Source organism: Anopheles maculipalpis, chromosome 2RL (genome assembly GCF_943734695.1).
Source record: "Anopheles maculipalpis chromosome 2RL, idAnoMacuDA_375_x, whole genome shotgun sequence".
Lineage (NCBI taxonomy): Eukaryota > Metazoa > Arthropoda > Insecta > Diptera > Culicidae > Anopheles > Anopheles maculipalpis.
Window position 1 is genome coordinate 96,350,628 of NC_064871.1, and position 20,978 is coordinate 96,371,605.

At 43.8% G+C, this 20,978-nt stretch overlaps 3 protein-coding genes across 4 annotated transcripts in view; 1 reads left to right on the forward strand and 2 right to left on the reverse strand.

Annotated features, from left to right (window-relative positions):
- The window catches only part of LOC126567784 (pro-interleukin-16-like), a 92,223-nt gene extending 85,516 nt beyond the window's left edge, over positions 1 to 6,707 (forward strand). The window contains exon 9 of the mRNA XM_050224082.1: positions 6,690 to 6,707. The gene's annotated coding sequence lies outside the window, so the exon portion shown is untranslated. The remainder of the gene's footprint in view (positions 1 to 6,689) is intronic.
- LOC126568014 (protein CBFA2T3) overlaps positions 1 to 20,978 on the reverse strand; it is a 416,394-nt gene that overhangs the window by 382,597 nt on the left and 12,819 nt on the right. The gene's annotated exons all lie outside the window — the stretch shown is intronic.
- LOC126568011 (frizzled) overlaps positions 1 to 20,978 on the reverse strand; it is a 198,876-nt gene that overhangs the window by 45,287 nt on the left and 132,611 nt on the right. The window lies entirely within an intron of this gene.

Below are 20,978 nucleotides of genomic sequence, written 5' to 3' on the forward strand. Positions count from 1 at the left end.
TAGACTTAATACTGGATATTGAATGAACTGCAAAATGTACTTTCAATCTCAATCAATTTTTTCCTCTTGGTGGGATCGAAACTCTATCCTGTCTGTCCTGTGACATGTCAGTTCATTTCGTTCACTCCTTCCCGCCTCCTTGCCTACCAAATTGTAATTGTTTTGAGGACACTTCGTTCGTTAAACTCCCCGTCTCATGTGTATGATTCTCTCCTTTCATTTTTGGAATCAATCTAAAACCAGAGATCGACGTTCCTATAAGAAATATGTAGGGCTCAATCAGACAACATAGAGCAAGCCGTAAAACCGGCAAAAAATCCGGCTCCGTCACGTTTTAATGGCTAAAGTCTAGTTTTAGCATTGATAAGAAAAACAACGAAATTTGGAAGAAGAATTTCGCAAAGAATAAATTGCTGAAATATTTCAGTAATGAGCTTATTAATGCCAATATAGCGATGATTTAAAATGTTTATTGATTGAAAGCTATTGTTACAATTTCTTTGCTTTATGGTGCGCTCATATGGTTTCAAGCCCAAAAATCTTACCCAGAAATCAATGCGCAAATTGGCTTCACTTCCACAGCAAACATTATTATGTTCTGTTACCGAAACGAAAAGTCTAGCTTCAACTTAACTTCCACGGCAATAAAATGTCCATCATTGCCGGGCACGGATACATTTCACTTGACGATAGTGAAGCTCGCTATCGATCTACCCATCTGCAAAATAATCAATTTTCCCCGAAACGAACGACCGAACGGAACGCATTCGCCTCATCAGTATCGGGGCAATAAAATTACGCCATAAAGCTGGGGCATCATAAAATACATATTTTCTTCGGGTGCGTTTCGCCAAAAAAAACCCCTTTAACTGGTGTGCTGCCAAGGCAACCCCCGAACGGACGATTTACTTTCCGGGGTAAGGGTTTTCTGTGATTAGAAACTTGATTCCTTTACGCCCCTATAATGTTTCAGACGTCTGAAGGAAAGAAAAGAAAAGGGATACGAAGCGTGGTCCTGCCAGAGTTGTACTACAACACGTGCTGAAGGACATGGCGCAAATTTTGAAGAAAATAAAAGTGTTGCCTGCAACGACGATGAAAGGAAGAGATGGAACACAAGCAGAGAGATTCATCATGCCGGCGGTGGACCCACATGCTTCATCATCCGTGTGGGCAGCAGTCGGTTCCTATCACCAGGGCAAGGATATATAATAAAATGGAATCGCAACCGAAAAAAAGGGGGAAAAATAAATGTAAATAAAAATGAATGTTGCGGCCCGGCAAAAACTTTTCACATGGCGTTAAGTTGCACAGCACTCGTCGCCCTTTTTCCAGAATTCACAAAACCCACCCACAGGAAACCGAGAGTAGGGTGACATCTTTCACGACGGTAATGGGAAAATTGTCCCATCGAGCGGTTAAAGTATTTAACGAGTGAGCAGACCCTTATAGAACGGGCTAATGGAATGCAAACGCAGCTGAGTTCGCACTGCTTCGTTACAAATTTCCGACCTGGGACGATATTTGCCGAGGGTGGTTCGGTAAGGACATGGAAAGAAGAAAATTCTTTGATATTTTTTTCCCATTTTTCTCGCTTTCAGCACACAAAGAGTCACCCTCGTTGTGCACCGGATCGTGCGGTCCTATCTTACCCGGGAACACAAGCGATACGCCGATGACGTCGTAATAATCGAAAGTTTGGATAATCGATTATTGCCTTTGTGGTCTGAAAAAAAAAGCGTTGGGGGAAGGATTCACTCCTAGAAGCGTGTTGCTCACGTCCTACACAGACACAAAAAAAGCAACAGTATCACCGAGGGATAATCGGAGCTCAAAGTATGGGTGGGACTTTTCCACAAGAAAATGTCACATAAATTGACTCAATCTAATTAGAACCGATTTTTATGATGACAACGGCTTCGATTAGATGTGGTGGAACAGCTCTCGCACGATCATGCACGCGCATCTTCTTAAGCCAAGCACTCTGTTTTCCCCCTTTGTGGTAGCGCGCTCCTTGCATGGGATAACTTTTGAGAATAAGTTTCCCAGCTTTGGTAACTAAATTAAATCTTCAAAACAAACCTAAAACTTCAATTACCCTCGGCAGGAAGAGCGAATGGTAGAAGCATATTGAGGCTCGCTCGGGGGAAGGAAAGGAGCCGAAAATTCAATTTCGTTCTACTAACACGTCGCCGACAATTCGCAAAATAGAATCCCGGAAGTGGTTCGCAACTTCACACTCGGCAGGCTATTTTTGGAGGTTAGGATTTGGCTGAGAAAACACCGAACAGCATGCCGTTAATTGGAAAACGGTCATCATTGGTGGATGGGAACAGAGGTCCTCGGAAGCGGGGCCCGAGCACAGGTCACATACATACTCTTGGAGCTTTGTCTGTTGTATGGTTGTACTCAGTGTTGACTAAGGTTCAATATGCAGTACACCCAGCGACACCACTACCAGACCAGACTTTCTAATGCTGCTGCTACACTATTCTGAGCGCATTCGGCGAAACAAGTTTTCCCACCTGGACGACCTGGACGAGTTTTCCATTCCGGTGCTTTTCCGCCGAAATTCCCACCATGGACACCGGTGACGACGAGCACTCCTCCCATCAAGCTCCCCAATGGATGCCCGGGGAACGTTTTTATTAAATTTTCTATTTGCACAAGCAGATAATTGTCTCACCGGAGCGTGGAACATGCATTCTCTGTTCGATGTCTAACAAGATAATACACACACACACACATAGAGTGGGAGCAGCACTATAGCAAGTAGCAATGTCACGCCCGCTTTGCTATCATGGAAACCTCAGACAAAAAGGAACTGATTTTGATCGTGTCTCTAATCTAATGCCATTGAGCATTGCACCCGGAAGCTTGAAACTGGATCGAAACAACAGTTAATGGGAGCACACAGCAAACAATTAAAGTGCATTCGAGCAAGTAATTAAACTTGATTGTAATCTAATATTGTTTCGTTCGTTTAGAAGGTGAACGAGAGCACAAGGAAGGCGATCGAGGTTAATTTCTTGCGTCCTTTTTTGTAGTTTGAAGCAGTTTTCGATCTGCAAACGGTGTTATCTTGCTGTACTTTCACACTACAACGTGAGAAGTTCTTGATTTGTCAATTCTGGTATTGCTTGTAGAAGACAGAACAGTCTTTGGAGACATTGCTTGAATGCGTAGTTTTAGATTTGTGCAGTGCATAACAATTAGAGCACTGACATTTAATTTAATCAAATCTGGAGTTTGAAAATTTGCAATCTCTTAACCTTATTGGTAGAACACGTATCGTATTCTACAGATAATTCATTCATCATACTTTAATCTGAAGTTGGGTGAAGCAATTAAGAGAAGACCAATAAGGACTCCTCTTTATAACACAGTTTTTTTCCCCCAATCCAGTAAATAATCATTAAACAATCTTTAACACCGATTCATTGGAATGTGATTGCCTTCAGTGTTTGTCAGCTTTGTGTGCACGAGCCCGTACACACGCAAAAGCGTCAGACACTTTAAAATTTGACAATCTCCCTAAACGACACGCAGCACGCGCATGTCATACCCTTATCGGTGCGACACGAAACTTGACTAAAACCATTATCAAACTCAAATAAACATGATTTGTATGACAGTGAGCAGCGCGACCCTCAAGGCTCTGATAATCCTCTGCCGCAATAGGAAGGCAGCCGGTGCCGGAATAGCCAAACCATGTACTCAACCACACCTCAAACGATCTCACTGTGGCATTTGCCCGCGCGGGAGCTTTATTGTTGCAAGTTTTATTTTTACGATCAGCTAACCCCGGTGCACCATCAGACTGAAAAAGCGTCCGTCGCCGTTGGACATCCAGCGAGAATCATTCGTTCGTTAGTTTTTTTTTTTTCGTTTTTTCTGGCAACAATGACAGGGAAATGGTTTTTCGATCGAATTTTTCCGACACCAAACATAAAAAAAGGAAGGAAAACAGAACTCCAAAGCGATGACATACTCTACACAATGGCCACTGTACCTGTGGCTATGTGTGCGGACACCAACGCTTCGAGTCGTTGGGGAAAATTCGTGGAAAATCTCACCTCACGTATCGGGCCACGTGTATCAACAAAAACTCCCGCGCACTCCCTTGAGGAAGGACACACACCGGCACAGGACGTGCGGCAAATAAGGGTAGACACATCAGCAGGACCAGCAAAAATCCGGCGTAAGCCGGTGGACACGTTTTACTACTCCCCCGGCACCGTTTTATATGGTATTTATTTATTCCAGGGGAGTTTTCTGGCCCAGCTTCCTGTCGAGTTTTCGAGTAAATTTGGTCCTTCCGCCCGATACACCACCAACACCACCACCACCGCACAACGCCTAGCGATGATGCATAACAGTGAACGCACACACACACACAAACACATCGAACGTTCGTTTCGCGCAGTATGGCAGCGAGTAGAAGATACACACTTCCACCGGAAGCGTTGCGAACTCTGGCTTCCGGTTCCACGTGGCCAAAATTGCTGCCAGATTTACAATCCGAATGCTCTCTGCGCTTCTACATTCTGCAGTGGGTGTGTGCATGTGCTGCGGGGTTCGACCAACATCTTTACCATTCGACACCGTACGCAGGCTGTGGCATGCGTGACGTCTCGATTTCTGCGTAGTCCACAACGTAGAGGAGTATCATCTGCCATGATTCACGGACGGTCAGAAATCGGATTTTCCAACCAAAAATCGCCGGAACCACCGTACGAACCGTATTGGGGGCCCTGCAGAAGGGCAAGATTCGAACTGATAGCAAATTGTTTGCTCGTCCGGCGGCGATTAGTCTTTTCCCCTCATCGTGTAGGGACGCACACACACACACATTTCGTATCAGAGGAGGAGGAGAAGGAGGATTGATTTATGGTCCGGCTGGCGGCGGCTAGATAGTTATCGGTTTGGTCACGAAGTTAAATGCTGTGTGGAGTGGCGTTAGGCGATTCTTCTGCACTGCATACCAGACTGCATGACCGCAGCGGCATCATGACAATAGCGAAAACGCCCGTCGAACGTTTACTTGAAGAAAACAACAAGATTTTGGTAAATAAGCAAACATAAACACGGAGAACGGTCGGTTTCCCTCTTTTGTGCTGTTTAAAGGATATTGCTCATTTAATTTAGTAATGCATTGAGGCAATGATTTAATTTGTTTAAGGTCCGGAATCAGTGAGGGGATTATGCTTGGACCGAGATTGATTCAGTTAAATGAATTTAAGCTATTTTTACCCTTTCTTAGAATTATTTTGTAAACAAAGTTTAATTTTCATGTGTAACCATTATTCCTGTACACCGAAAAAAAAACCTGTCACCTTTAGCAGAACAGAAAACAATTCTGCCTCTTCCGGGAAATGTCCAATTTTTGGAACCCCATTGCCAAGGTGAAACTGCCAATGTTCGCCAGAAATGTCAACCATTACGGTTGACGAATTCCAGTGTACAATCCAACGGTACACACGCACACATCGTTGTCAGTGGAAAATGAAAAGCAACCCTAAAGGTCGTCTCCCCTCCGTTCCGTTAACGGTTAAGTTTGTGAAGGAATACCTTCGGGTAATGTATCGTTATCTCAATTGGGAGGAAAACCCGCCTCTCACCCAGAAACCGACAAAAAGGCTTAGAGATTTTAGTTCTATATTCCACCACCCGAAATGGGGGTTGCAGGTTTTTTGTTGGGGAACAAGAATAGGGTGAAAACACTCTATACCTACTGCAAAACAATTTACTCCGGTCGAGGAAATTTGATCAACTGGAGCATATTCTTGAGGGAGGTAAAAACTCCCTTAAAGAAAGCTGCACATCGTGACACATGCCGATGGTTTGTGTTTTTTTTTTTGTTCTTGAACCAATGCCGTTTAGAAAGTAGACAAAATGGGAAGCTCAACAAAGAAGAGAACCAACCGGAAGAAGCGCAAGAAGCCAACAGAGTGACGCGCACCCAACACGTATACGATGGAAAAGGAATCCATCTCAACCAACGTTAAGGGCCCATCAGGAAGGTCGGATCCATTCTGAGTTTTCCTGCTCGAAAAGGTGAAGGGTTCGTCGGCGATGGCGTCAGTAGCGTGTTTTTTTTTATTTCTCTTCGTCTTTCTCAGAACACAACATTTAAAACTTCCTCGAGCCCCATTACTAGCTGATAGGCAAGGGCGAAATTTACCCACTGCCTCGTCCAAAAAGGGACGAAAACCGTTCCTTTTGCAGCGGGCTTTGAATAGGGATAACAGCACGAGCACGCCGAAGCCGCCGGTAAAACCAATTTCGGACGCTTTTCCGTCTTCCCGGGTAAATAAACACTAATTAACACTGGACCTTTTCGTAATCAGCTAAAAAGCCGTCGAACTTTACCCGCGCGTGTGTATGTGAACCGCCGTCGTCGTCTTCATTGGGAGGTAATGTTGAAGAGGGGTTAGCGGTAATCCTTCCTTTCCGCTGAAACCTGAACGAGAAGAAGTTGCATCTTCGAAGACTCGAGGACATGCCGTCGACTTGCACTAACGAGCTGTGGAAAAGTTTGGTCCTCGTACTTGGTCAGGATATAAATCTCCTCCTCGGCTTCGGTGTGTGTAGTCGCCATCAGGCCTATTTACTTCACCGACGAAAAGCGCCCATTTACGAAGGGTCGTTGAACGTTAATTCACTTGCCACCAGGCATGTTCAGGAAGGAAAGAAACGTTCCCCCGAGAAAAGGGGACAATTTAGCACAATGTTTCAGTGTATCCACCACGGCGTTCGGTTGAAGTAGCAAACCACCAGGGATGTTGGTTTTCTTGTCCACCGGTTGATAAATCGATTGCGGATGCGATCTGTAAAACCCTTCAATTCATCCACAAATTGTAACTCTTTTTTCATTCCCTCCTCCCCAGTGGTTGCTTGAAAATTGTTTTACTACGAAGCGCATCGTATCGTCCACTACGACATGCCCTAACCGGCAACAGGTCGAAGGTACGCTGGAAACATCCGAACCGTGCAAGACCTCCCCATTAGAGGGACATTATCACCCGACCACCATCATCAGCCTGGCTCCAAGCGTTCCGCGAAACGTGTGCAGTGTGTTTTTATTTCCCGTCGATTTGTTTCAAATCATGCCGAGCTGTGCAAAAAAGCAAATTAATCCATTTGTCTCCGGTGCGCCGTGTTGCCGCGTGTCCGCAAATGTCGGCAGAAATCGGTCGGCAAATATCTGAGTATCTACCCGAATGGATGCAGTGCATGCATAATGAATGCTGCCGCCGAAGAATGAATGTACATATCTGCTGTTGAAATGGTTTTGGAGGTTTTTCGATTTTACGACCCGATGGTAGGGTCAGTGTTTATGGTGCAAAGGAATACGAGCTACGGGATGCAAATGAGCGAATCGCGACTTGAGGTTTACTAGTAACCTCAAAAGCAAGCGAATGGCAAAAAAATGGGGATTGGTTTGTCGTGTTATGTTTGTAGACCGAATCGCACAAATCCTTTTGCTTCGGTCGGTATTGTTTGCTGCTAAGGCTACATATTGTAAGATATTTTATCGTTGAAATTGAAATATTGGGGTTTCTTGATGGGTGAGGTGTAAAACTTTTACGACTTGCCAATTTATTTACAAAATGTACATGTTTACAGCTAAATCGAACGTAAATATTTACATGATCGTAAATGCAGTGATTTTAAATTGATTGCGATGCATAGGTAGGGCATTAATTTCTTGCCCAACACGTTACAAAGACGTAGGACCATTAAAAATAGTCTTTCAATTTTACATCCCTATTGAATTGATTTTCAATTGAATCGCAATCTGTTGGTCAATCAAGTAAAAGGTTGATTTGTAGAACCAACGGTCGAACTTAACAGGAGCTTTGTGTAACAAGAATGGCTATACTTTACCGCAAGCACCAGAGCATTGAATATCATGAGGCACCTGGCATCCACAGGATACCAAAACTCATTATTTCCAATATTCTCTTATTTCTAGAGAAAAACGAATGCCTGGAATGGCCTAGAAAAAGTCTAATAAAAACTGAAGAGAGTTCTACGAAGTTCACTGTTCCGTCTCTAGGAACTTACGCATTGAAATATTTCTCAAGTACCAAGCCCTTGCCATATGAGGAAGCAACAATCGAAAGTATAAATCATAGTAAGTAAACGCCCATTCAACCACACAAACTATCTGAAGCTGGTTGGTCTTCAATACTCCCTCAAAAAATAACATCCAACATTGGCTATCAACATCAAAAAGTTCTGTCCATTAATTATGCATTTTATGAACGTCCATTTAATTCTCTCCACTCACTCGAGCGCACAAACGATTTATGGACGAACGATGGGCGATACTGCTGACGAACGTCGGACCTTCATGCTGCCCCAGAGCGCTAGTAAAGGCAAAACTGTGCAACGAAGCATGCAATATCAGGATCGCCATCAATCAACCAATGTTTGCAGTATTAATAAAAAATCGCTTTTCCTGTGTAAGCAGTTTATAAATGCATAAACACACATCCTTTACGACGTTCTACCGTACCGAGGGAAGCAAGGGTTGTGCGATATCGACCAGAGAGTATAATTTATCAGTATGGCACCTTCGTTTTCTTACTGCTCTCGGTGATGTGGTGGTGAACATCTTTCTCCTACTAGTCCAATGTACTCTTCCCATCACGTTGATACAGTATATAGAAATTAAACATGTACAGGATCAAATGCAACCGATACACCAACACCATGCAAAAATGTGTCGACAAACGGCCGGCATCAGAGGAGGCTCAATCATCCCTCGGACCGTGATGGGTCGTGTTTGGTCGTATTAATAAAATATGTCATTTCCGAGTGCCTTTTTTTTTTGAGCGAAGGTTGGAGGTTGGACACTATTTCATCCCCAATGATGGTTGTGGTAAGCAGCAGACGCTTTAGTTTGTGTGTCACGAACAACAAACCAAATGACGGCGTCAGCATTTGTAGGTGACGTGCAGAGTGAGTGCCTTTATTTGGTGGGCATGCACGGGGATTCCCATTCTACTCACAGTCACAGTCACACAAGTTTAAATCCAGGTTCAGTGGCTCTGATGGGGTTTGATCTGACGCCCTCGTTGAATGTCGTCGAGTCAGCGCATCGTTTCTAAATGCGAGAAACACCACTATGATGCTTCCCCAGAACCGTAGACCACTAGCTCGTTCTCTGGGTGTGTAGAACGAGCGCGCAAAAAAAAGAACAAAACATCGTGCTGGTTTTGACCCGCACGATTTGACTTTTCCCGATTCTAGGCAAGCGGATTTTTCCAACCAGACTGTTTGCAGGGCCTCTAAGCGAGAGAACACAGTGTAGGTTGTCGGATCGGTGCTACCGTGCATCACGGGTGTGTGTGCGAGGTTCCAGGGAAAGGAGGATTTGTGGTGCAAAAGGGCACAATGAAATGTCGCGCCACGCTGTGTCATTTCGTCTGGGTGGAATAAAACCGGATCAGGGGACGGATTTTTCGAACCCGATCCCATGCATAATGGGCACTGTTCTCGACTACGTACATGCATCCCTGTGGATCCAGTTGTCATCGTTGGTTGCAACAACGTGCGCTTATCGACAGTGGCCGTTGGAAACTATTCGTCCGTGCACAAAGCTTTTGACGTGGGATACGTACCCGGGGAATTTCTAAGCTTCCTGTGACCAGAGCCACCCGAAAAACGGTTAAAGCCAGCTCAAGTCTAGACCATTAGACCTACGCTTAGAGCTTTCGAACACCTCACCTCATCAATCAGTGGACAGAAGGTAGAGTCATACGAACATCACTCCGGGACAAATGCTGAATGTTGGTGCAAAAGTAGAAGGCATTCAGCCGGATTTTCCGTTGAATAGATTTCCTTTTTGTGTGTCTACAAGGGCGCATCAATTTCTGGGAAAAGCCATTCCAACCAAATTAGCGGAACAAGCGAAACGTGGTACGTCGAACGTACCGTAGAACGCACTTTGAAAGCCTTCTTGAGGCTTGCGTAACCAGAACGAGGACTCAACTTTTTTCGTCGATGATTGATGTGTTTTCGATGCCTAGGCTTAGGGAGTTTTGCCGTTCCACCTCCCCGAGATGGAACGATGTCCGCGCTGAGCCGTACTGTGTCGAAAGTTTGATGGAACAAACAAACGACAGCGCGTGAACACTCGCTGTCGGACAACATTGTCGCTTCCGGGTGTTCTGGAGAGCCAAAGGAATACTGATGGAATTCGGAACATCGCAAAACAACAACCCGAAGAAAAAGAAGGGAAAAAGGCTTCGACTGAAATTATGTTTCAACTTTTCCGGAAACAAATCGTAATGGAAAAGAATAAGTTGACTACATCAAGCGTAAAGCGTGTGCTTCCTTCCGACAATTGCCCGTAGCGTTGTTGAACCGAGAAAATGCCATTACTACCGTGTGGCGCTCGTACACACGGACTCGCTTTCTTCCGCCAGCACGCTGACGTGAAAAGTGTGCACATTTTTCGGAGGAAAACACAGTTTTCGGAAGATGCTGGTTCTCTCTAATGCTCTGACGGGTGTCAACCGGTGGTTGAGTGTACGCCCATCAAAATCCAGAGGAGACTTGGAGACGAACTTTTCCTGACACCGCCATTCATCAAAGTCACACCCGGGCGTTCGGTGCGCGTCCACCAAGATGGCTCGCGCCGCAGGTTGACAGCGATGACACCACCTTCGCCCAGTTTGTCACTATCGCCACCCGCGATGAGACAAGGCGGGGAGGATTAAAATGTCAACAGTATGAGTAATAGCCGTCTTTCAGGGTGGTCTCAATGGGGCAAGAAATTGAGGAGACCATATGATAGCGAGAGAGAGAGAGAGAGAGAGAGAGAGAGAAAAAGAGAGTTCTTACGAAACCCGTCCAAAATTCCAACCGCAAAGACCATATCGAAGATGGTTTTGTTGTTGCTATTTATTTTTTTCGCTAACAGACAAAGCTTACGACCACATCACCCCGTCCGTCATTTCGTTTTATCTTAAGCTCGCGTTGTGCTTATAGTATTCTTCCCCCCTTCCCTCCCCCCTCCCGCCTTATCACGCTATCGCTCGTGTTCTGCATCTTAGCGCAGCTAAGAAGCAACTGTTTTTCCTGTTCCGTAGTCGCCCGTTTATAGTGTTGTTTGTTTGTTTTATTGCTGTTTCACAACCCAAGCCACGACGACCTCGTTCGATGAAACTTTAATGCTGGCTGAGCTGTGCCGATCTTCCGCGACCGGACACGACCGTCCGTATGTTGCTTTTCCGTACCGTGCGTCGCTCCTTTGCTGCAACACCCACAAAACCACGCATACACACAAACTCCGAGGGAGAAACTGCATATCCCCGCTGTGGTCAAGCTCGGCAAGTCTTTTTTTGGGTTGAGGCGACAGTCGTAAATTTCCGAAAGTCTCAATTTGTAGTCAGAACCGTTCGAGCAGACCGCAAATCAAGATAGCGTGCGCGCTCTGGTCCGATACATGTCCAAGCGATATTCTCCCTCTTTTATGTCGGCAGGACAATAGGATATTTCATTCGATTTGCATCACTACCGAGAGAACGTATTTTTTGCATCATTGATTTGGAATGAAAAATTCAAACCACAACCGTGAAAAGAGAGAGACTGATATGGAATGATTGGTGAAAATGGGCGCTAAGATGTGCTGAAATAACCTTTTTTCGTGAATAGTTTTTGGAAGAATCATAAAGCCAACAACAAGAGAAATTATTTCAGGAGACTGCAGATGTACTTTCGATAGCTCTAGGTCTCTCTTTGATACCTGTTTCGGATACAAGAGCATTCGAAGCAAAAGTGAACTGTTCCTGAAAGTTCATTTGCGTCCATTTTCGTTCCGCAGGATAATCAATTTAATATTCTCTTGTATGCTGATGTGAGGTTCTCAAAAAACGGTGTAGGATTATTTTTTCAACCACAAAAACTAGCAAGCAAATACCTTTTGGCCCAACAATGTCTCTATTCTGCAAAAACATTGAACGACTTGAAGCAAGTACATTATTTGCAAGCTAAAAACCAAATTATTCTGTGTGCATTTATCACAGAATTTTATAGCTCCCTTTTAAAAGCCACACATCTCCCCAGCGAGTACACCGATAGACATCCTACACAGATGAGTTTTAAATAACCTAACGTAGTACAGGATGCCGGCTCACAAATGTTCTTTTGTAACGGAAAGAAAGCGCTCGGAAAGCTCGCAGGTACTTGCTAGAAAAGCATACTTAAAAATTGATGCCAAATACAGCATCCAGGAGCACTGACGACGTGGGGGAAAGCAGAAGAAGTAAGTAAATTACGTTGCCTTGTGCAAGATTTGCTCAGGATTTTCCAACGTTGGTTTCACGTTGGATAACGCAGCGTACAGTGTTACACTGTTTTCACTTGCTTTTCCTGAGGTGTACCTAATACACCGGAGTTTCCGATCGGTTCGTACATATCGCAAGGTTGGGAGCAGCACCCTGTATCTTGTGGTGTATTTTGGAGAGCTTTTAATAATTCATTAAACATTATTCACCGACAAACGAAGAACCGGTGCCGCTGCAGTGACTTTTTCCTGCACAAAAGTTCGCCCTCTTTTGTTCAGCCTGGGCAGAGAGAGCGTTGTGTTCACTTTGGTGGATTAACTTTTACAACAAGGACTAAGGTTCCACTTTTTTAGGCATAAAACGTACTCAACCTAGAGCACAAAAAAAAAAAAAACAACGAATCATGTAGAATTAAAGCAAATATTTAAAACGACCATGAAAAATGTGGAACCGAAGCACGGCAAAACATGGTGCGTCCTTGTGGGGCCTTGTTCGCGGGTCCCGTGCGTGCATTATGCGGCTGTAAAGAATCTGCAAAGGGAGTCCAGAACAACGACGTCGATGGCTTCCCCCCCAAACAAGGCCTAACATGCTGTAGATTGCGTACAGCCCCTGGTGGGATGCAGAATCAAATTTACACACCATTTTCAATGCAATTCCCGTTTCGTGTTTACTGACGATAAGCTGCTACGGTCGTCTCTGTTCGGTTCTTGGGCACAGGGAAAACAAAACCATGCTAGCCCGGACCCTTTCGTAGGGTTGGCAATGCCATGCAAAGAGGATACCGATCGAAAGCAGACATCGCAGAAAAGTTTCACCCGACAGTCGATGTGGTCCGAGACATTGTGTGTGTGTGTATGTATGTTGGCATGAAATTTGCAAACCCGTCATGCAGCAACAGCAGCACTACCAGGGCGTAGTAACGATGGCAGACGAAGCTGACAGAAACACACCTACTATTGCTGCTGCTACGCCGAGGTGGTTACAATATCGTCCAAAAAGACCTTTTTTATTGTTTCAAATCACCCCCATCAATGCATATGGGGCTGATGCAGGATGGATGCATCTCCGCACAATGAGTCAACGGACGGTCTTGTGGTGGAAAATTCATTTTATTTGCATCCCAAAAGTGAAAGAATTGCAGAATAAAAATATGCAATTCGACATAATTTTTAAACATTTTAAAATGGTCAAATGCAGTTCAAAATAAAATAATATTTAAAAAATCCAAAGGCATATTCATTTTGATGCATTTTTTTTATAAATCTTGAGGATGAAGGCGTCTTTTGACAAAATAAGTAAATTTCATTACTACCGTTTACAAGGGTCTTCTGGTAATTTTAACATTTACATGTACAAATATGTAAAAAACTAAGTTTTTATACAAACTGTTTTCCGTCTCTATTTCCACCTTGTCATTTAATTCTAAATAAATTTTTCCGAGGTTCTTAAAATGTCTCCCACTAACTAGTTCTAAACTGAACTGTATCGAAAGTAGCCACCTATGGATCTGATCTGAACCACTGTCCATCGTTTAAATGAGGCCATACGTTCCCAACCAGGACCAAACCATTGAAGACAGACGTTAAGTAAGGGATATTCTGAGCTTGCGTTTTTTTGTCTTCATTCTTCGCCTCGTTTCGATGTTGTTCGTGCCAGACCGACGACCCAAACACACGAACCTTGGCATGCATGCATAGTTGCATGAAAAACCGCATGCGAAACAGTACACGCGTGTGGTACACGGCGACCGTATCAAGGCTGACGACGATAATGATGATGCCCCGGTCCAGCCGCTTCCGAAGTTGCGAGGACATGCTTACATGTTATGTTGCCGGGGGTAATACTGCTACTACAATATAATAACACACACACAAGCACGCAAAAAGAAACAACGTCCAGGGATAGAAAAAAAAGGCTTTTGTTTTGGTCCCGGCTGCAACTCGTGCGGCCAGAGAGAAGTTGTTCCTCCTCATGTTGGTGTACTTATTTTTAAATCTTCCAATAGCTCACACCTGAAACAAAGCGAACAAGACACTCACCCGGTGAGTCTGAAGCTAGTTCAACGAGCGAAATAACGTACGCCTTCATCTGCAGGCCATGGTTAAAGGGGAGGCGGTGTACGTGTACACGAGTAAATTGCAAGATATGCTGGCAGGATTAATGACACGAATCCCTCCAGAAACTAAAACCCCAACTTTCCTCGCACAGTTAGCTGGCTTCCCGAAAAGTGGCAGGGGCAGGAAGGTTGCTACCGGTAAAGGGACCAAAGTTCGTTACTTAAAATATTGCACGCCATTTTTTGTTACGTTCTCCACCAACTCCGCAAGTTTTAATCTATCCCTCAACCATCTTTGCCTGGGATAGACTTTTGATATGCAGGTGCTGGGCTGAGTTTTTTCTGCTTCTTTTTGGTTTTTGCCACAGGAACATAATTAATCCTCTTGTTTTAAGCTCTGACAATTTTTACTCAAGCTTACCTAAGTTTATTGCAGCTGACGAAGCATAGCTTTTTATCGGATTCTTTCCATACGACAGGTTAGTGTAAGTATGTGTGTGTCAGGCAGAATGATAACCGAATAGAAGAGAACACATGAGCATAATGAAAAATTCTTTCAAGAGAATGACTTTCAAAGGAAATTTGTCATAAAATGACACTCTAATAATATATGAAGAATTCAACTCCTGACGCTTTTGATACTACGTTTCAGCTACTATACATACGTCGAAAAACCTCAAACCATTCATCATGTGTCGGAGTCTCATTACTTCTAATTATTCTGGTTCGTTGAGCATCATTAACACTCGGGTTTTATGGACGGTTTTAAAACCGTCTTGCAGCAAAGATAAAAAGAAGATTCCGACGCAAATCTTCACTGACAGTTCTTAAGGAAAAGAGGTAAAAATACTCACAACGCCAACTTTCAATATGAGATCATCACAGAGAGTGGCTGCCTTTTCCTGACGTTTTTCTGGGGGATCATGAGAAATTTCTAGGAGAGCCCTTTTTTGTTCCTTATTTTTGTTGCATCATAAAAAAAGTTTTACAAACCGATGATACATACCACGAGTTTTATGAAAGAGAAAGAGAGCAAGTTGGTTAAGGTAGACTTAAAACAAAATAATAATAAAAAAACAGCTAACTGTGCAAAGAAATAGAAAAAAAGGTTAAAAGACTAGCAAAAAGCGCACGAAAATAAGAGATGAAAAATCGAACAAAATGAAACAAACAAAAAACAAAACTCTCCATCTACCAAAGTCGCTGGAAAAAGGGTGATAATCATGTCGTAAGTCGTGGCGTAAGACGTAAAAGATACACTGGGCCACAGCAGAAGACGCCATTGCGACGAGAACGAGAGTGATGAGAAAAACTCATGGAAACTTCTACCGCATCCTCCACAACACACACACACACACACATACGCCTGCTCCAAACTTGGCAAAATAGAGTAAGAAAGGGGAAAGAAATTTTCTCAATGGTTTGAAGTATTGCTTCGGGTGTGGTAGGGATAAAAAACAAAAGTGCTGGAAATTCGATGCACGGAGATGAGCGGAGGTTAATGAAGTTTAAAACTTTTGCCAACCCCTCCTATACACATCGTCTCGTCCCTTACTCTTCATCTCGACCCTTGTCCCTCGTCAGCATCCTTACCATACTGACGGAAGTATAAAGTACTGCCGTTTCGACTCTTCGCAGCAATGAATGTGCTGGTAAGCGAGTAGTGGAAAACAAAAAACCTCACACGCCTCTCAAGAACTTGAGTTTGATGCCTTCAAGCACCACCTCGCGTAAGCGAGCGAGAGGTAACGCTAAAATCAAACGCAAAGCTTAAACCAAGTCCACAATTAATTACTCCACTAACGAGGTAGAGACATTAAATTGTTCCTCCGCGATAACTGTCGGCTGGTTCATTTCGAAGCAAAATGAGCGAGGCTTATGAAGGTATCTTCCGCCCGCCCAGTGCTCCCTTCCCGCTACAGTGAGCAGTAGCGGGCAACGGAAATGGTGCGCTCATTAAATTTGAAGAAATGTAATTTCAGCCCGTTTTTTTCCAGACAAAATACCACCTTCCGAGCCCTGCGCGGGGCTTTTGACAGGCCGCGTTTGTTTTCGCTGACGTTCAGATATTCGGAATCACCACCAGTATGGATTGTTTGTCCATCGAAAGTTCAGGGAAAGTCAGCCATCACCACTTCACACAGCTGATCAGCAGATTTCTGGGAAAATTGAGCTTGCAATATTGAAAGCATTCCGCACTTCAAACTCACGAATGTGTGGATAGAATTTCTCCTAAAGTCCTTGGTTTAATGATATTGAACAGCAAAATAGCTGGAGAACTTTTTAACGAACCTAACAGACAGGAAATTCTCGCACTAGCTTGGAAGAGCGTACCAACAGAATCCATTGTGGGATTTCCCATATTTTCAAATGCAAAAAACTCCCCCTTGTGCGAAAAAAAATCTCTCCAAAGTTCCGAGGTCATCTGGACAAAAATGGCGAGAACGAGCAGTACACGATGGAATCAAGAATCCAAACAAACACCTTCCAACAATTCCCTTACTTTTACACACCGAGAAACCGGAAGTCAAAAATCCCAATGCCACGGTCTGGCGAGCATCAGTGAGTTGTCGGTGCATTAGACTTCACCGGGAGGCTCACGCCCTCGAGTGGCGCGATCGGTACACCATCGTTGGTGTGCCAGAACACCGGCACCAAACAATGCACACATTTCCATGCCCTTGTTCGCCTTTTGATACCAGCCAGTGTGTGTTTGAATGATTCATTGAGCCAATCAGCACTAGCCTTACTCCGTACACATCGTCCGTTCTACGGATATTCTGGTGGTACAAATTCTAGCATTGGAAAAAAGAGTCTCAACTCGCGATCCATGCTTTTCCCATGTACCGCGTTTTGGCCTGTTGCCAAATTGCCCTCGAGCTTTGGATGCTTGAAGTTAGTGGCATAGCCATGCATCCACGAGCACAGAATAAAATGTTTCAAAATACTGTTCATCGGCGCACGTGGCCTACCGTAGCCACATCAACAGGCTAGGTTCATACAGAGAGGTTGTTATCCATGAAGTTAGGTCTAAATAAATGGATTTAGTTTCCTTTTTAGGGTGGACCGGGAGGCATGCGATACCCTGGAGGACAAGCATACAAAGGATAACAACAGAATAAAACAAACAGATAGAGAGGATTTCTCCTCTGGCTGTTAGCAGCACATTCCGCCTGGATTAGAGCGTAGATCCAGGACGCAGCGCAGATTGAATGTGTTGAAGAGACTGGTATAAATTTTCGATTCCATAAATATGAATGCATTAAACGTCGATGCGTAGACATCACAGTTCGCATCACTCGCCGGGACAACTTCAGGAATCCCCAGAAGCCAGGAGCAAAAGGAATAAACCAACATCATCCCTCCCTCTCTCTCACACACACACACATTGTTTGTCTCGCTGTCTGGTGTATATCTCTTTGTCTAGGGGGCATATTTTCCCGCTTCCCCGTAGACTACACACACCACTACACATCGATGGCTGGATTACGCTAGAATAAATCAGCATTTTGCGGTGCGCTCATGCATCTACGATTTCGCCCGCTCAAAAATTATGAGCCAAGCAAGTCAAGCGAAACATCGTCGTGACGTTGTGCCTAGCCACGTGCAAAGAAAGGGACGAAGAACAGAGCACACACCAAAATATCCACCCCGTTCGTTCGCCAACCGACTTCTGGGATCCCAACTCCCCGCAGCCGTGGGCAGGAGCTCAGAAAATCAGAAAAGTACACCGACGAGCATCACCGGAAATCTAGCGGCCCTCACAGCGCAAGACAACGTACACGGGACCGGAGTTCGGAGTACGGAGTAGCAGATGCAAGCATAATGTCTGCCGCGCCATCCCGGGACATTCCGAGTTTTGTTTCAGGGTAGGGCGTTAGACAGAAAGAAGCGAGGAAGGTAGCTCCCAGCACCGGATTCATAACCATTCGAATTTTTCACGCATTTTAGTTCCAGAACATAGGATTATGAAGATAAATCCTTGCTACCATCGAAGTCGTGGCTGTATTTTTTTGGTTTGTTTGGCTATATTTTGCTGCTGCAATAACACTTTCTGTATGGGCCTTTTGTTTGGAGGTATGCGGGATGCATTTCTATGTTTGTGTGTGAGTGTGTGTGTGCTCAATTTATGAATGTGTCTATTCGAAAAATCAACCGAACTAGTCGCGCCTTATTGTCAGAGGGATCTATCTCTATGATGTGTGCTGCTTCTGGTAAAGTATTAATTTTTGTTGTTATTTTACATGAACGAGTTTTGGTAGACTTTATCGGTAGTTTTGTGTGAACTACTTTTTTTTTAAATCCCATAACAATAAAGCTTATGGTTTTACACAAAAAAGGAAGCAGAAAGATAAAATAATAAGAGAGTAAGCCGATTTAACTGCAAATCGGATTTGAAAATATTTGGCATCACATAAAAAAGTTAACATGTACACAAATACTAGATGTAGCTTCTGTTCATAAAGCCAAACTAAATCCCGTTACAAATGTATAAAACAAACAAAAACACTATTAAATCAACCGCTACAACAATAGTACGTTAGAAAAATTCGGTTTATTGTACGAATACAATGAAAACAATTTGATACCAATAAAACATTGCTTCGGAATATTGGCATACTAAACTAAAGCACTTTTTCCTTTACATCTCTAACTGAAACGCAGTAAAGCAAGAACGCTTTACCATTGGGGTAGAACTCATTTTTCGTCTATACCATAGATTCAATCACTCACCGAGTAAAAGCACAAACAATCCAGCAGCATCATATTTATTCGCACTATCTTCTTAAGAAAAACAGCAAAAAAAGAGCAGGAAAAACTCTCACACACTCGCACTCACCTCATGCTGCGATCGTTACCGCCCACAGGGTAGGGAGTGTATGTCATTCATCTTCGTTTGTTATCATTCGCACGAGTGAATTTCACCCGTTGTTTGTATGTGTGTGGTGTGTCCTAAAATAACCAAACCATTTTATTTACGATCCATTTTCCATGAATGAACCCCACACCGAAATGCGACCGGAAAATTCGGTACGATGCTTAGTAGTGCTGGTGCGTGGTTGCAAAATTACAAAAGAAGGAAGAAAGCATCAACCCGGAGGAAAAACTCGGGAAGAAAAGTCTCATAACAATCAATAACACTCAGCACGTTCGGGGCCGTCTGGAGTTACTCCGCACAGATGATGGACGATCCTTGGATGGTGTTGGGCCGCTGCACAGCACCACCAATGTGGATTACTTGTGAAGCGAAGAAAGAACCTTAACCTTACCCTAAAACGCGGCCAAACGCATCGTACACGGGAAGCATTTCATGAACCCCCTTTCTTCCCCATCCAACAACCCAACAACCGGGTGCACCATCGTGGAAAACTGTTTCTAAGATCGCTACGAGAGAGAGAAAAAAAGGAAAAATCCCGGGGTCACATAAACAGTGCGTCTTGTTCTCACCACTCTCTTCGGTCGGTCGTCGAACCGGTAGGGCGGTTCGTTTGATTTGAAGTTTTGTTTTTGCTCATTTCTGTCTTTCTTGAAAGTCGCGGGGAGGCGGCATCTTGTAAAAAGGCCTGCAATCGATCGTCTATTGCATTCACCCACGCACCGTTGTGAAAGAGGGCCATCTGGAAACAATCTGCCAAAACGCTTTTCCATCTTTGAAGAAAGCGTTGCAGCGTCAGTTATGGCACGATGGGCTATTCAATCTAGCCGCATGCACAATCGTGACTGCTTCTTGAGTGGCTGGGGTTTGTGTTATACTTCAAATCGGTTCGGGGTACGAATGTAGAGCAACGTTTTATGTACTTTCTGCAGACGTATGTTGATATTGGAGTGCTGTATTGAGTGCAGTTTACAGCGTAGTAAAATGTTTATTGATGATTGGTATGGTTCGTTCTGCATGACGTCATGGTACATTCGAACATGAGCGAATACATTGTAAAATTACAGTACAACATATGAAGCATACTTTAAAAATAAAATTTCATTTTATCACAAAAACTTTAGTAAAAGATAATCAATTAAAAATTAACTAACTGGAAACAATTGAACCAAAAAAATTGGATAAGAATTAAAACGGGAAAGAAGACTTTTACAACGCAATCATTGTATGCTTAGTTGTGTAGATCTTTGGACTTATCAATGTAATGTCTTTGAATGCCAACTCTTACCCAGTTGATGGACCACTGGATAGCTCTCCTGCCACTTTCGATCGTTTGAAGTCACTTACACCGTTTATTATCTGTGTCCACCTTAACATAACCATGAACCATGAAGGGGGCAATCGTCACTAACTCACTCACCTAGAATGAAAAGAAACACAAGAAAAATTACATTATTGATTGATAGGTTTTTCGCGGAAAATATACATCAAACGCAACAGCCTATATATTGCCCCGGTTTCGGCAATCAGGCAGAAAAAAGGTCAACATTTAACGCGTTATCCAAAAACTCATTACGAATTGGCGAAACTCAATCAACGTTTTCCCTCCGCACTCCCAGAATCGGTCGTCAAGAGCTTCTGTATCCCGGGTCCAAAGCTGGAGAGAACGATTTGATTTTATTGATTATTTTGGCAGACATTTATTTTCCATTCCTTTGTCCATCACCAATCCCGATTGCGC